Source organism: Phacochoerus africanus, chromosome 12 (assembly GCF_016906955.1).
Source record: "Phacochoerus africanus isolate WHEZ1 chromosome 12, ROS_Pafr_v1, whole genome shotgun sequence".
Lineage (NCBI taxonomy): Eukaryota > Metazoa > Chordata > Mammalia > Artiodactyla > Suidae > Phacochoerus > Phacochoerus africanus.
Genome location: NC_062555.1, coordinates 1448145 through 1463969, shown reverse-complemented (window position 1 = coordinate 1463969; position 15825 = coordinate 1448145). Strand labels below are relative to the sequence as shown.

The window sequence follows — 15825 nt, the reverse complement described above, 5'->3', positions numbered from 1 at the left end:
CATCACATTGACCACATTGTCCTCTACTCCATCAGATTTTAAGCATCACAATTTTTTAATATCAAATTCCTGGCAAAACTCTTCCAGACAATGTTGGTGATTAATCCATAAAATGAAGTTATATTACTGCTCAAACTTTCTTCCACTTAACTGGTTTTAAACTCAAAATTCTAATGCAAATTCTGGTATATTTCCCTACAGTTGTATGGGTTTCTTCTTACTATTTTCCTAAAATATATTTTGAAATTGAGAACAGGTAATATTAGTTGAATATCCATCAAGTAAATTACAGAAGGAACATTAAAAGACAAATGCATTCCAACAATTTTTAAAATGTAAGAAATAGATTTGAGTAACTCCTTCTTCTTAACTGAATTAAGTGTACACTATTGTACTGCTACTAGATTTGCAAAGGTGTTTCTCTCCAAAAGTATTGATGATTTCATAGTTTCCTACATCAGAATAAAAGTATTACACTTAGTTGAAGAACTCACCAGAACATAGTTATTCTTTTTAGATTTATTGACTGAGGTCTTCCTTGATTTAAATAAGGTTCTTGAAAAGTATTTCCAAAACACAACTTTGATTAAAATAAATTGTCATAGCCTATAATATTAGGGTATCAAAACTTCTTCCAAAGTATTTTCCAGTAAAGTCTTCAAGAAAATTGTATTTTTCTCATTAAAAATATAAGTCAAGGACATCATAGAGAACCTCTCAAGGGTGAGCCAGACTTTCAAATAAATTTGGGATCATGCTGTATATTTGCATCTACCTGAGTGATTTTGGGGAATCACACCACAGAGAATTTTGATTGAGGTGTTTGTCATGAGCTACAAATAAGACAATTGCACTTAAGATTTTTTATTTTCATAGATGGTATACTTTTCTTCAGCCAATCATTTTTTTTTGTGTGTAACATTAGGCACAGTCAAATAAAAATTGAACACCTGCATTAAAATTAAATACATATATGATTTATTGACATAGGTGGTAATATAATTTCAATGTATATTAATACCATTAAATAATATAGGAAAGCTCACTTCTCTTTGCTGGGAGAGTTTATCTTGGCAGCTAGACAGAGGCAGTGGTTATCTGATATCTTCTAATACCATGTATCTCATTTACATTTCATAACATTTTAGAAAATGTGTTATATATGTGTGTATTGGTGTATAACATGAAATATCAAAATAAATATAAATTTCTAAAAGTATGTTAACTGCAGTTTTTACTATATCTATGGACATTTACACAGAAGTACAAAAATTAAATAATATTTATTTCCAAACATTTCTATTGTAGATGTATCCCAGGCAAATTAAAATTAAACCTAGGGTGCAATTAAAATACAAATCTCAAGAGATCAAAGATGCTAATTGACCAATTCCCTTATGATTTAATTTTATGAGTTTAAAAGAGATGCTTGTATGCAAAGATTGCTTAACTCTAATTTCAGAAAAGAATCATTTGTTATGGGACTGTTTTAGAAATACACTACAAAAAAAAGTAATCCTGAATATAAATATAAATTTGAGCTAAAAAATAGATTTTAATTTTGAGAAGGCACACAAAATAAATACTTTGTTAATTTGGCTTTTAATTTTATTCTATCAATGGAATGTAGTATAGGTATTATCCAGAACTGTCATCAAAACCACCAATGATTTTTCCATCAAATTCCTAATATCTTCAGGTGTCCATTATATAAAAGATAGAGTTCTGTTTTTACAATAGCAGCAGAAATAATATCGGATTCAAGCTATTCTATTGGGAATTCACAGGATTCAGAATTGTTGAGGCCAATATAGTTAAGGCCAAAAATATATGGTGAATTTCACAAATATTGCACAATGTTTTTGCTTCTTGTAATCTGAACATATCCCTGAAAATAGCTGGCAGAGGTTTGAAAGGGAAAGAAATTTCCTTTTGTAGACTAAATCCCAGGTAAGTCTAATTTTAACATCCTCTTCATTATTGCGTGTGTGCATGTGTGTTTCTAATATTGAGAAACTTTTTCTTTTTACAAAAGCCTGTATATTCCAGTAAGTTTTCAGAAAAGTGCCTTTAATGACAGGCAAGGCAAAAATGCTGCCATTGACTAAATACTAGTTAAAGGAAATAATGGACAAAGCGGAACACTGTGAACATGAGAGATACTAAGTGATTAAATATATTTAATATTACATCAAGTCCTTTTGGGTTACTCCAGTAGAGGGCTAAATGTCTGAAATAAACTTGCATTAACATTATGCTAGTTTCAACAGCATGTTGAGTGATGCCTCAGGATCCCAGACCTTGAGCCTGGTGGAGCACAGTCTAGGCACCCTGCTGGGCCATGCTTTATCCTACATCTGCATTACCAGGGGCTGCTCCCAAATGCTCACATCAACTTACAGTGGCAGGGGCTCTGGCTGGCTCTGGGTGGGTCCTGTGCATGCTCTACCAGTGTGCAGTGCATACCAGTAGAAAGCTGGGCTGCACTGTGCACTTAAACTCCAGTAGTCAGATGCTCCCTGGGCAGTACACTCCACCAGGGCCCCCAGCACCCGTGCTCACCACTCCTCTATGGAGGCCTGAAGGACTGGCCTTGGCCTTGCCAGCATTGTGCAGTCCAGGGCCGAGGATTGCTAACTTGGAGGTGCACACTGGCAGGATGGCTAAGAATATGGGTAGGATGGGGGGCACTACTCTGCTGGGGTCCAGGGGCCAGGGCCACTCTCCAGAGGCATCACTACCTGGCTTCCCTGCAAGGTGAAGCTGAGGTGGGGGGCCTGGCAGGAAAGACAGGCTGGGGGGGGCCATGTGTGGCTCTGCCTTTTGGTTGCTGGAAGCAGCCAAAGTCCCCCAACCCATCCAGGCAACACCAATCCAAGGCCCTGGGCTCCTGTCCTGGGAAGGGAGAGATCTGGGTGCTGAGTTGCCAATGAAGGCCTTGGATCATCCCCCAGCTGATCTGGGGGTTGGGGGAAAGTGGTTGTGGGGAGGCAGAGGCAACAGTTACCTATTTCTAGCAAAATGCCAGAGGTTAAATTGTCTTAACCTGAGAGAGAAAAAAAAAGCAGTTCTAGTTTCAGTTCTGACTATTTATCACCCACTTATATCAGTATAACTAAGCGAGTTCTCTAATTTCTAGTGTAATCAGCTTACATATTATTTTTGGTTTTAAATATAACAAGATGTATTTATTTCACTGTTTGTAGGTGTTTTATAATTGACTTGGAAAGTACCATATTGCAATGAATTAGTTATCCCCTGAGATCATAGATTATCACGCATTTCATGTTGGAAACACACATGGTTACTAAGCACAAATACAAAACTATTTGGCTATGATATAGATTAAGTTCCTCATTTGGTCATATCTGACCAATTGAAAGAAAGGGTAGGTGATAGAAAAAAACTAGGGAATTTTAGCATTAACATGGAAAATAAATACAGTATTTCTTACTTCATTTTTATATATGTTTTATATAATTTATAAATTTATAGTGTATATTATATATTAATATAATACATAAATATGTGTATATATACATATTTTACAAAATTTTGCAAATTTTATTGATTCCAAGTAACTATTAAATGTGCCCATCTAAGATCTTATTAAGCTCTTAAAGCAATCCTTTACTTATGTATTTATTTATTTACTAATAAGGATTTTTATTTTTTCCATTGTAGCTGGTTTATAGTGTTCTGTCAATTTTCTACTATACAGCAAGGTGACCCAGTCACACATAAATATATACACTTTTTTTCTCATATTATCATGCTCCATCATAAGTGACTATGTATAGTTCTCAGTGCTAAACAGCAGGAACTCTTTGCTTATCCATTCCAAAAGCAATCCTTTAAAGCAGCTGTTAAATGCTGAAATTTTAAGACTGCCACACAAAAGTATTATGACATTCACAAATTACAGATCCTACTTTCCTAATTAACATTTACATTTTCTAATACGGTGTAATATATTCCAGGAGGTAAATTTCAAAGTGTGTGACTAGTGATACTAGGGTAGAGGCTTTTAAATCTTAGAAGGAAAATCTTCAAAAATCATTCCAGATAAATTTATTTTTGAGTGCAACCAATTCCACACAAGTGTGATTTTGAAAATTTTTAATCTTGTATCAGCTCTTTAAAGAGTAAAAATAATACATATGTTATCAATTAACTTGATGTCATTAACATTCATATCTCATTGGTCACTATCCATTGTGGGAGGTTAAATATATCATGATAAGCAAGTCTTCAGATTTGCATCCCTCTCTTACTTCCATTATTGTTATTTGGCAGGTAAGCCAAAGGCCTGAGCTGATAGACACAACTGGGAAAAATTTCACCAAGGTGACTTTCTTCATCCTCTCTGGATTTGCAAACCACCCTGAGCTATGGGTCAGCCTTTTCTTTTTATCTGTTCACTGTTTCTTTTTATCTGTTCACTGTTTTGGGGAAACATGGACTGATTATGTTAAGCAGAATTGACTCTCAGCTTCACACACCTATGTCCTTTTTCTTAGCAATTTTACCATTCATTGACATATTTTATTCCTCTACTATAACACCCAAGGCACTGGGGAATTCCCAGTCAAAACAGAAAACCATCTCCTTCATCGGATGATTTGTTCAAATGTATTTTTGTGGATTTGGTTAGTAGTGAATGTTTTCTTCTGGGATCAGTGGCCTATGACCACTATGTCACAACCTGAAATTCCTTACTGTATTCAGTGATTATGTCTCAGAAAGGGTGTAACTGGCTGGGAACAATGCTATATACAGTAGGCTTTCCAATTCTCTGATATCCATCTGTGTGATCAGCAGTTTGGCATTCTGTGATTCCAGCATCAATCACTTTTTCTGTGACACCATAGCTCTTTTGCCCCTGTCCTGTGTGCATGCATTCAGCACAGAAATGGAGATCTTTGTTTTGGCTGGGCTCACCATTCTTAATTCTCTCTTATAATCATTATCACCTATATTGTCATTATCTCAGCCTTCCTGAAGACCAAGTCTGCATCAGGCAGAAAAAAAGCCTTTTCTACCTGTGTGTCCCACATCATGGGTGTGACTATCTTCTATGGGTCCCTGATTTTCACATATTTGCAGCCTGATAACACACCATCCTTGACCCAAGCACAGGTGGCATCTGTATTCATACCATTGTCATTCCAATGCTGAATCCACTCACCTATAGTTTGAGGAATAAAGATGTAAAAGGTCCTCTCCTGAGAATCATACAAAGAAAACATTTTGCATGAGAAATCTCTTTGTGCTGCAATTAAAGCACACCTGTCTGGTTTCAAGCACTCCATTGCTCTAACAATTAGGAAACTACTAGAATAATTCAAAAAAGCATAACACAAAATAACTGATAATAGAATCTTAAAATGTGAGAGACAAATTATTATTTAATATGTATGGGATACATTATAATCATTTTAAGAGTTCATTTCATTACACTATTCAGACACACACATGCACAAATAAGAAAGCAACTGACCAGTAACTGAATCTTTCCCTGACTATCCTTGATTGAGCATATCGTCACAGTAAAACATGTTAGACAATTATTCTATTGACTTTTCATATTGTTTGATATTGTTTTCTCAATCATCAACAAATTGAGAGTAATAGTAAACTAGAAAATGAAGAGATAATGACTCCAATTATGGCTGAAAGCCACAGAGCCAAAAAAAAAAATGTGCAGCATTAACAAATGCAAATATAAGTCCAGGGTTGAAGGGGTGGGTTTTTGAAGTTATTCCAGTGGTGATCAATGAGAACAAGAGACACGGGGTAATACAGAGACATCTCTTGGCCATGTAGATTCATTTCACTATAACAATTATAATTTTGATCATTTATTTCTGAAACATGATTTTTGATTACACAGAAAAGCAATGCATTTATGAAGTGGAGTTCATTCTCCATCAAAAAGAGCAGTTTAATTTCTTCATCACCTTGATCTTCCTCCCTAAGTTCAAAGACTTGATAAACATTTAAATGTGAATGTGTCTATGTGAGTGTTTGTGTAGATGAATGAAGTACTAGCAGTAGCATAATTCCCTAGGCATTTTAGAAGGAATCTGTAGAGATTCTCATTTCTCCAAAGCAGGCAGAAAAACCTTCACTAAGTATGTAGTATTAAAAGGGGAAACTGTTTCCTTATTATTTTCCTTGAAAGGAGATTTAAGGTAAACCTCAAGTAATGAACTCTCCCAGGCACTGTTACAAAATGATCACTGGAGAAGATGTAACCCTCATTATTGCCTTTACTGAGCATGAATCATTGAGTAGTAACTAAAGGATTTGGGACATCACATTTAAAATATATTTTAAAAGGAATTTGATGAGGTGCTTTAAAAATAAAATGTGTGTTTATGATATTTTTCTTTCCAAGTATGTAAGCTCTCTGACAGAAGAGTTTGCTATGTTATATTTTTCCTATCCACAACACATTGCTAATGATCACATACACAATATGTAATTAAATACTTTCTTTGCATTTTATTTGCTTGTGGAAGCATAGGGATTCATGCATCAAGGGCAGGGATTCTACCTTAGTCATGTTGATCTCTTTCTTTGGTATTTGGAATGTGTGCATTTTGGCATTCAAAAACACATTAGTTTAGTTGAAACTTCTATTTCTAGAATTCCTGCAAAAACATCTTATTTATATGATAAAATGGCATAGTAATTAACATATTTCTTTTCACCTGATTTTTCCTTATGGTTAAGATACAGAAATGAGTATACAGAGATTTATAGGATTTAAAATCATATAGACAATGTATAAATCTCTGGTTAAGCCTTCTCACATATCCTGTACGACAGACAAATCTCCTATAAAAAATCAGCCTCAGTCTTGGAAATAAGTAGCTAAAGATAATTCATGTGAAAGGCTCTGTTTGTGCACACATATTTACTTGGTTTTAAAATTTTAATTTTCTTCTCTGATCTACAAATGTCTTCTGACTCCTGCAAGGTTCATTTTATAATGTAAAATACTATGCTATGAACCATTATAAGTGACAACTTGAAACATACTATGCATTACACTAGGGATATATTGAGGTTTCTGTCTTATCAGTCATTTCTTTTGTCAAGTCTACATGAATTTCTTTTTCCTCTGAAGCAGAATGTAATTCAGATTGGTTGCTCTCAATATTTTTTCATCATCATCATGGAGACCTATTAACCTCAGTATATTTTCCTTTCATTTCAAAGATTTTCTCTCATGAATTATAACCACATTGCTCAATTTTTTGTAAATATCTGTAACATCAAGACTGCTGAACTGTATTTATATTTACCCTTGGTCTAATTGTATGTATCAATTTTCACTTGTTTTTGCATATGTATTAATCATATATAGATAATTCTAAGATTTTATCATTTTGGTATCAATAAAATTATGCACCTAATTGTTATTTTTATGCTTTTATGTTTCCTTGCTTGTTTCTAAGAGAAAAAAGTGCCATATTTTTCTCACTAATCACAAGCAAAAATATAATTTATTTGACCAAAGTTATCATTAAATTTCCTTATATAGTTTCAATATTCTCTTCATATTTATTTATGTGTAAAACTTCCATCTTTCTCTCTTCTAGATGCTCTTTATATTCCTTCCCTCTAGAATCTGTGATACACATGTCCAGAATGAGCCTTATATATCTTTGCATTTTCTCTAGTCTTTCCTTCTCTCTAGACTCTAGCACTTGACCAGGCCAGATGATCAACTTAATAATGTTTAGAACAGTGTCCCCACAGTGATCACAGTTTGTAAAATGACCCAGATTTTTTTTTCTTTTTTTCATTAGGCTGGAATAAAAGACAATCTGTTTAAAATGTTTACCTCATCAGGCTTCAAAATAAAAATACTGAGTATTTTTTCCAAGTATTTATACTGCAGTGCCCTTAAAATACACCTGTTAACGTTTGTGTTTCTCTAGTTTGTGTTCTATTTCACAGCTTTAAAACATCTTTTCTATCAATGTAAAGAAAAAATAAAATTATGTTTCACATTTCCTTTTTTTTTTTTTTTTGGTTGTGCTCACAGCATGCAGAAGTTCCCAGGCTAGGGGTCCAGGGTTCAGACTCACACCCAGCAGCAACCCAAGTCACTGCAGTGACAATGCTAAATCTTAACCAGCTGCACCACAGGAGACCTCCTTAATTTCTTTTACTTCAAGAAAGACTAGAAATTCCTGAAGAACCAAATTACTCAATGAAAGTGACTTTTTGATAGCAGGCAGAGTCAGACTCACTCTCTTGCCCCTACACAAAGATTAGAGAGCAGTTCAAAAATGAATTCCAGATATTGTCTGAATTGGAAAAAGTACTGTAAAGTAAGTTAAGATTTTTATGTAAGATTTTTACATAGGATATTTGCTTTCAAAATATGGGAAAGGGAAATGGTCTGAGAATCTAAAAATAGCTAAAGAAATGACGGAGTAAAAATACATTTTAGAAAAAATATAGAACAATTGGTGTTACAAAACATGAACATATTGGAGAAAAAAGTAATTTTATATTTATTCAGTATAACAAATTCTTCTAAAAAGACAATGATTATCAAAGTGAGTCTAAATACAGTATATTATATTTTTCACACATTTTTTAACAAAATAGTGATGCAAAATATTATAATAGAATAACTATTTTTATAGAACACCATTTTTACTATTCCATTTGCCTGACTCTCACCTCTTCCATATATATATATGTTTAATACTTTATACTTCTCTTCTTTCAGTGTGACCATATCACTGAAGACTCTGAAGAAATTTCCTTGAGAAAAAAATTTTAAAATACTATGGCTACCCTCATAGCATATGGAATTTGAATAGGAGCCACAGACACAGTAATGCTGGACCCTTAACCCAATGCACTGTGCCAGGAATCCAACTTGCACTTCTGCATTGACCAGAGCCACTGCACACTGCCCTTGGTTTCTTAATGCACTGCAACACAGTAGGAACCCTAAAATTTGTTTTTAATAGAAGAGGTCCAATTGTCTCCATGCAGTCCCTACTCTTAGTTTTTCTCCAAAGCGCTTACCACCATAGACACACAGATTCTTCATTATTGCTTCTCCTTCTCCTCTCTCCCAACATAAAATAACACTCTTAGTACATATTACTCTCTGCCCCTCAGAGTGCATGGCCCATCCACTGCATGGGCCTCTGCACTGATGTTCCCCTTTCTGAACCACTCCCCTCCCATATACCTGCATGACTAACACTTCCCTCCTTCAAATATTTGCTCACAATCCAACATTGTATTAAGCTTATCTTGACCACAAAATTTTCTGATTGCTTCCTCATGCCCCTATTCCAGAACTCCCTCCTCTGAGCTGTTTCACTTTTTATTTTTATAGCAGTTTTCACCTTCTAACACATTATATTACTTTTTATGTATTTTTCCTATTTACCCCAGCTGTGAATTTATAATCTTTAATACTACAATTGATAAGACCAGACATGCATATCAACATTTGACTCTTTCTTTCCCAGAATCTGAGTCAATTATACTAGTTGAATAATGCATAAATTGAAATCCATTAATTTCAATTTATTAATCCATAAATTAATTGATAAATTGGTTAATCCATAAATTTCCCACATTTAAATTAAAGAGTCACATTCATTTTCTGTCTGCAATGTAGTATAATATAAAATTGATACTTAAAGGAAAAAAAGTGGAGAGTTCCTGTACTGGCTTATAAGTAACAAACCCTACAAGTATCCATGAGGATGTGGGTTGGCTCCCTAGCATCTCCCAGTGGGTTAAAGATCCAGTGTTGCTCTGACCTGCAATGTAGTTCACAGTCATGTCTAAGATCTGCTGTTGCTGTGGCTGTGGCAAAGGCTGGTGGCTAAAGCTCTAATTTGACCCCTAGCCTGGGAACTCACATATGCTGTGGGTTTGGCCCTAAAAAGACAAAAAAGTAAATAAATAAAATATATTCTTTTAGCTTGACCTATTTTTTTTTAAATCTTGAATTATTCTTAAACAATAGGAAATTTAAAATTTTAACTTTAGATTATCTATTTACTATGCCACAATAAAAGTAATTATTACCACTATATACAGGTCAAATTTAAAGCAACACTCAGATGAGTAATGCATATATTAAATTCATATATTATCAAACAGATTACAAAAAGTAAATAAACAGCTATTACTAGGTAATAGACAAAAAAAATGAATTCAACCTAAAGGGGAAAAGCATTTCTATGCCACAGTATGCTTCTTTGGCATAAGGATTACCTTGAGCTGGTTATTTTTATTTTTATTTTTTGTCTTTTGTCATTTTAGGGTCGTACCCACACATATGGAGGTTCCCAGGCTAGGTGTCTAATCAGAGCTGTAGCTGCTGGTCTATGCCAGAGCCACAGCAACATCAGATCCAAGCCAAGTGTGTGATCTACACCACAGCTCATGGCAAAGCTGGATCATTAACCTACTGAGAAAGGCCAGGGATTGAACCTGCAACCTCATGGTTCCTAGTCTGATTTGTTTCCACTGTGCCATGACAGGAACTCCAAGCTGGTTATTTTTAAGAAAGAGCAGACACAGGATATATTCCGAAAACTGAGTGGAAGTTACCCTTTTGTAAGAGGCATTTACATTTAAAATGGAAATCTTCATGTACAAGGATGTCTCTCTCTCTGTACCAAGAAGAGGAAGAAAACTAAATATCTAGAAACTTATCAATGAAGAAGGCTTGGACTTGAACCTGCACTGACAAACATACCATTGTTTACTATGTTCTTTTTCCTGCCTCCCATCCTCCCTCCCCCCATTATCCTTTGTGTTTAGCTTGATATGATGTTTAAGGGGGAGGCTTGGGCCATTTGAAGGAGTCACTCAGTTTTCCTGGTATCACCCATGTATACAGGATATAAATATCATTAAATTTCTGCTTATTTTTCTCCTATTATTCTGTCCTTCATTACAGTGGGTGGGTCTCATTCAAAAAATGAGAATAGAGGAAAAATTGTTTGTTGTTCTTCATAATCCTAGTAAAGTAGGGGACGAATGATAAAATCTAGATAACAATTAATGGATTTGAAGGCAAAAAAAATAGCATCTATCTGAAAAAAAAAACAACATTCTTTCAAGAGTTAAAGAAGAAAGAAATAGTAACTAGAATAAAATAAAAGAAAAAACATTGAATGAAAAACATTGAATGAAAAAAACATTTAACTGCATGAATGAATAGTTAAAACTGTAGTGAGCTAGTGTATATCATCATTAAATCAAAAGATATTTAAAATCTCTGATCAGACTTTGTTTTCTTCCATTTGGCTCAGTGAGTTAAGGATTTGGGGTTTCACTGGTGTGGTTTGGGTCCCAGCTCTGGAGCAGGTTCAATCATCACTGTCCCTGGAAATTTGCATGCTGTGGGCATGGCCAAAAAAAAAAAAAAAGGAGAATAGCTTAAAGTCATAAGCAACACTAAACATGACATATGTAGGGAAAATATTGAGGAAGAAGCACTCGCTCCCAGTAATTTTGCAAACAACAGGGCTTTGGAGGTAGCATTTACATAGAAAATTACCATGTCTCTCATTTGATTTAACTCTCAGTTATTTACTGTCAAATAGATTTATATTCACTTTTTAACCTCCAAATAAGCCTGTTTCAGCAGCACTGACTTCTAATAAATAGAACTGCCCTTCATCAAAGATATAGTACAAATAAAATGTGCTCCCTTGGCTACAACAATATATTACCTCCTAAAACCATGATGTATGAGTGGACTTTTCTGTAAGATTCCCTTTTAAATCTATACAACCATTGATCTAATTATCATGAATTAATGAAAAAACCTACAAATTATGGGTTTTATGAAAGTCTAATGTAACACTGTTTATAGTATATTATGAAATTTTAGGTGAATTGAGGATGAATATTGAATATATAGTACCACAAAAATTATGCAAATCTAGAGGCATATAAATAATCATTTTATGAAAAAAATAATTGAGAGAAATTATCAAAACATTTCAACAGTTTTGAATTGTTTTCAGACTGTTCTTTGTATTTGGTTTCTAATGAACATATTACTCTTATATAGTATCACACATTTAAATATAAAAGTATCATTGAGGAAAATGTATCCTTCTGTCCCTGATGGCTTCAGACCTAGAGTAATTAAGTATTTCCCTAGAAAGTGCTTCTCTACCTCTCCAGGCATCAATTTGGACATCACAAAAGAAGACCAAACCATTAGGCTCTTCATTGTGTGGGTAGTAAGGGAAAAGATAAGTAGCATTTCAAAACTTGGCAGAGCTGCATGGAGTCCTTGAACTTTTGTCTTTGGAAACATTTTGAATAAAATCGCACGTAAAGTGGCCCACAGGGATGACCAAATTTTTCATTATCACCAATCCACAGTATATGAGGTAACCTAGAATTAACAGGATGAGTGGCAAGACCTAGGTTTCTCTGTTTATATACATATTTGTTTTAAACAGCTTTCTGGAAAATTTTACCTTTGATCAGGAGCTGACCACAATTTCTATGTTTTTTTTTTCCCTCTGGGAAGTGAATGCACTAAGATTTAAAGAGAACATATCTCTTAGAAAAAAAATATATTACAGAAATTTTCTACTTAAATAGTCTTCATGTCTTATTTGTGAATAAATTTTGAGGTTGACATATGGCTAAAAAGATAATACAGGAAGACAGTGGTTTTACATCAAATTTGACTCCTGGTAAGTATTATTTTGAAAATTAGAAGGTTTTCCTTAGGCTCAGATAAAACGTTGACGTTATCAGAAGAATATACATGTAGATAGTACTTTGACAACACCCTAAGTAATGCCAGGGCATGTGGAACTAGAAATACAGAGATGACATAATCAGGGACTACAAGAAACATGCATATTTTAGAAATATAATTTTGGAAGAATTTTGATTTTGAATGGTAAAATTAGGAAATTATTCATCATAACTTTTGGAAGCTAACATGAACCTGTGGTCTATCATTTTAATGCACACTACTAATATCCACTAGGTTAAATATATTTATCATTTATATTAAATAATATTGGAAGTTAAAAGAGCACATGGTGGATTAAAACTATTATTCTGTCATTGTTTATTATATATATAGCATTTTCTTCCTGAGGTTTGCTGAAGTTTATAAATGGGAATATAGTATCATAAGTCTGCTGTCTGATGTCAATCTATTTTGGGAAAATTACAGACCCAACATATAATAGTACTGATTTTGGATAAGTTACCAAAATTCTCTGTGCCATTTTTCTCCTCTAAAATATGTGGCTAGTAGTATTACCTATGGTGTAATAATCCATGGAATCATAATGCTCTAATAAAGGGAAGCATTCAGAACAGTTTCATGCATATTTTAAATATCCAATATATTAGCTTACATTATATCCAAATGCTAATTTATACCTATTTCTATATTTGGCAATCAAATTAAGATTTTTCTCTTTTTACTCTGTAAACCTTTCTTAATATCACATTATAGAAAAACTAAACTAGTAAAAATATGTCCTGTCTTTCATTTAAACACAACTTTCTGAAGCCATGCCTGCTAAACATCAACTTCAATTTCTCAACAGTTTAGAGCATTTGAATACTATGGGTGGAAAACATAACACACATGTGAATGACTTCATCCTTATGAGACTGACAGATTCTGAAGCAATCCAGAGGATACTATTTATGCTATTTCTCCTGATATACCTGGTTACTGTGCTGGGCAATGCAGGGATGATATGGATAATCCACCCGAGTCTCCAGCTTCAAATCCCCAAGTATTTTTTTCCTCAGCCACTTGTCATTTCTTTATCTCAGTTACTCAAAAGTCATCACACCTAAAACTTTAGAGAACTTACTGATTCCCACAAAGTACATTCCATACATGAATGGCTTCACCCAGTTGTATTTCTTTGTCTTCTTGGGGGTCACTGAATATTCTTCTCTCCTCCACAACATTTGACTGCTGTGTAGCTACTTGCAGTCCTCTGCAGTATCACATTGTTGTGTCCACATGATGCTGCTGCTCCTTAGTTTTTGGATCTTATTTGACTGGTTTCATGGACTCTTTGTCAGTGTGCTTTTCATGAGCATACTGGATTTTTGCAACTCCAATATAATCCATCACTTTTTCTGTGACACATACCTAATTTTAGCCTTGTCTTGTACTGACATATAAGACATGGAAATAATGATATTCATTGTAGCTGGCTCACTCTAATGGCATCTCTTATCACAATACTTGTGTCCTATGTGTCTATACTGTCTACTATCCTGAAAATTACTTCTACCTCATGAAAGAAATAGCCTTCTCTACTTATGCCTCCCACATCCTGGGAGTCACCATCATTTATGGCACTATGGTTTTTACTTATTTAAAACCAAGTAAGTCCTCCTTGGGAAAGAAATCAAGTGGATCTGTTTTTTATACTATTGTCATCCCCACACTGAATCCACTCATTCACAGTCTTAGAAACAAAGAAGTAAAAAATGCTTTCATTAGTCTTACAGAAAACCGTGGGTACCTGGCAATTAAAGTGAGAGTGAAGCTAAACTGAATAGATTTTTTTCCCTCTTCCCTATAGTGTATTCCGTTGGTTTTTTTCCAGAAATGCTTGAATCCTTTATGTATTTGTTTTCTGTTTGACCAAATATGGTCTTTTCATTTCCAGGAAGATACCTTTAGAAATCCATGTAGGGGGTATAGCTCAGTGGTTGAGCATTTGACTGCAGAAATTGATAATATATTGGAAACTATAAAATATATTAATGCTATGGTCAAAACTTACATATTTTTGAGGATAACTGATTTGAAAATCAAAAAATATGATTGTCATTTTTAAAGCTATAGCATACAAATTCCCATGTATCCTTGAATTTCAGATAATTTTATTATGGAAAAGAACTCCATTTGAGGAGTAATGATAGGAATTATTTCATTTATTTTATGGAGAAGCAATATAGCGAGTGATTATGAAAATTTGCTTTGGAACTAAACATTCCAGAATTTATATTCTAGATCTTGTACCCTTTTAGCTGTATAACCCTTGATAACTCACTGAAAATTTTAGCCTCAGGATTCTTCAACTGCAAGAAAGAAATAATAATTCAAGGTCCATAAAGTTATAAAATAAAATCAGATAATGACTTTTGGGCATTTAACGTAGTACTAATAAAGACTGGACATTATCATTAGAACACTCACATTACTACATTATTTTTAATGTTCCATGACTTTTTCTTAAAGAATATTCACTTTTTTCTTATAAATTACTTTTGATTGAATTAAAGGATAAGCACACAAGCAGCTAAGGAACAAGTCAGCACTTCATAGTTTTAGAGTTGGAGTGCTATATATTAACATTGGAGAAAATTTGGAAAACATTGAAATATTTAAGTTAGTAGAAAGGCCCTAATGATAATTAACAGCTTTGTATGTGTTCTAGATTAATAGTTATTCATAAATACATACATATTATATACATAAGCAATGTTTTTGTCATTTCCTATGTACTTTTTTATAGCTTTCCATATAAACTTACAAATTTAACATTTTTTTATTCTTTTGTTAATTAAACCTAAGGTGAATGTGTTCTTGGTACATCGGAAAACCTCATGACTCATTTTGAGATGCTTTGGACCTGAAATATTTGTAAATTCATCAAGTTAAAAATTTGCATGCAGTTCTATCTCCTTGGTGGCCTCCTTACTTTTCTGTGATGTGTCAACAAGATTCAGTAAAGTGCTCCTTTGTTAAAAATCTGTGTATTTAAAAAAAAAAATCATAGCCTGTCTGTTGCATTCTAT

The 15825-nt window shown here is 33.8% G+C and overlaps 2 pseudogenes; both read left to right on the top strand.

The window, feature by feature from the left end:
* Nucleotides 1–2806: 2806 nt before the first annotated feature.
* LOC125112967 (olfactory receptor 8I2-like) lies at nucleotides 2807–5258 on the top strand (annotated as a pseudogene).
* An 8308-nt stretch (nucleotides 5259–13566) lies between these two features.
* LOC125112966 (olfactory receptor 8H1-like) lies at nucleotides 13567–14576 on the top strand (annotated as a pseudogene).
* The last annotated feature ends 1249 nt before the right edge of the window (nucleotides 14577–15825 follow it).